Below are 2,180 nucleotides of genomic sequence, written 5' to 3'. Positions count from 1 at the left end.
GAAGTGAGAGTGGCGATACTGGGAGGGTAGAGGGAGGATGGGTGGGAAAGGGGGAACAGATTACAAGGATCTACATATAACCTCCTCCCTGGGGGATGGACAACAGAAAAGTGGGTGAAGGGAGACGTCGGACAGGGTAAGATATGACAAAATAGTAATTTATAAATTATCAAGGGTTCATGAGGGAGGGGGAGGGGGTAGGGAGGAGGAAATGAGGAGCTGATGCCAGGGGCTTAAATGGAGAGCAAATGTTTTGAGAATGATGAGGGCAATGAATGTACAAATGTGCTTTACACAATTGATGTATATATGGATTATGAGGAGAGTTGTATGAACCCTCAATAAAACGATTTTTTAAAGTTTTTTTTAATAAAACAAAGGCATCTTTATTGCAATAAATTAATCCAGTGACATCCACAGATTAGTTGGTTAGTGCAATAAGAGCCTCCACCACATTGCCCATGTGCTCCCGCAAGCTCCGCTCCGCGGCTGCTCTGGAGATCTCCATCTCAGTCATTATCAGCTCCAGATCTTTTCTTGATGGTGACTTGTGCCAGTTCCTTCTCCCGCTCCTGTTTGGCTTTCTGTTCCCGGGATCGTCTGTCTCCAATCACGGACATGGCCGTCTCCAGGTTGGAACTCTGGATCTCCTTCTCCTCCGCATAGTCGGTGACTCGCTCCAGGTCCGCTGCGCCACTATCATGCTTCCGAGGCTTTTCTGGAGGCCGCTCCGGACCACTGGTCTCAGTCTCCAACTCCAGTTCCACGTCCCCCTCGGTAGCCATAGTGATCCCCGATTTTTTTTTTTAAGTTTGAGGACCCCTGGTGTAGACGTAGTAAAGCCAAATTTTAGAACCCAATTTTTAAAACAAATTTAATTTTTATTTATTTTATTTTAACTTATACTTAAACACTTTTATTACCATGAAATGTGGCCTCAGGCTTTTGACTAACATAAGCCAGGGCAGGGCCCTCTATCAGCCACTTTGACTTTCCTTCAGCCACTTTGATCAAGCAGCATGGCTCCTTCCAGAGAGGTTTATTGGGCCTTTCTGCCCCCTTAGTTTAAACTTACATTTATGACATTTACTTATTTATTTAGGCATCTTAGACAAAGATAACTTTTAAGAATTAAAACCTTAACTTTCTATGTTTTTCTCAGACCCCAACTGAGTAGACAGTGTGGCCTTCTCTGACCGCTAGCTGTGGAGCTGCCAGCAGTTTTTGCAAGTCTGACTGTTCAGGGGAACAAAGATGGAGTATTAACCCAGCACATAGGTTCTGCATGATTCCAAATAGCATTGGCTACATAGTCACAAATAGTGGCAGTTATACTTTTGAAACAATTTTTATGAGGGCCCCAATTAACAATAATGACGGAATTGTTAACAATATATATAAATATATTTAACGTGGCCTTGACAGGGTAATTAATGCCACTCCTTTTGTACAATCTTATGATAAGTGAAAACTTTACAAAACACTATTTTCTTTGCCAAGCTGTGTCCTATTCTTTTTATATTTAGCTAAAATTACTCCTGCTAAGAAGAAAAATCTATAATTAGTCTGATTAACAGATAACGAAGACATTTACACTTGCATTTTAGCTTAAGACAACCTTTTCCAGATTTCCTACACAATGGGTAAGTGTTCTAACTTAAGTAAAGCTCAAGGAACGTCCTTTCTTGTCAAGGTCCTGGAGTTCATTGCGTGTAATGCGTGGAAACCACAGGTCCTGGCAAATGCTATTTAACAACTTGTATGCGGAATGTAAGCTCAACGAGAGGAATCTGCACTTACTTTAGATGAAATGACTGCTCGGCCAGAAACATGCATTCGGGAGTCTTAGGAGAAATTATTTGGTCTCTGACTGAGACTATACTTGTAGGAAGCTATGGAGACAACCTGCTTAAGGTGGACACATCAAAGAGGAATTTACACTTTTTAAAAAATCTGTTGAAATACAAACACAACTTTTCCCTCGATTGAGCAAAGGTTTTAATATTTTTTATTATTATTATTCAATGCTTTTCTTCCTTCTAAATGTGCATTGGTTCCTTCCGAAGGGTCGCCTGTTGTGAATCTGAACCCTGCCTTTGGTTTTACAGGCTTCTGAGGGGTCTGACCTGCTTCTTTGAAGGCTACCACTACAGTTCGGGCCACAGCCCTTTCTCTTGTTT

The 2,180-nt window shown here is 41.5% G+C and overlaps 1 pseudogene; it reads right to left on the bottom strand.

Moving 5' to 3' along the window:
- Positions 1 to 367: 367 nt before the first annotated feature.
- LOC142437051 (huntingtin-interacting protein K pseudogene) lies at positions 368 to 791 on the bottom strand (annotated as a pseudogene).
- Between the last annotated feature and the right edge of the window lie 1,389 nt (positions 792 to 2,180).

Source organism: Tenrec ecaudatus, chromosome 1 (genome assembly GCF_050624435.1).
Source record: "Tenrec ecaudatus isolate mTenEca1 chromosome 1, mTenEca1.hap1, whole genome shotgun sequence".
NCBI lineage: Eukaryota > Metazoa > Chordata > Mammalia > Afrosoricida > Tenrecidae > Tenrec > Tenrec ecaudatus.
This window is presented reverse-complemented; position numbering and strand designations above follow the sequence as displayed.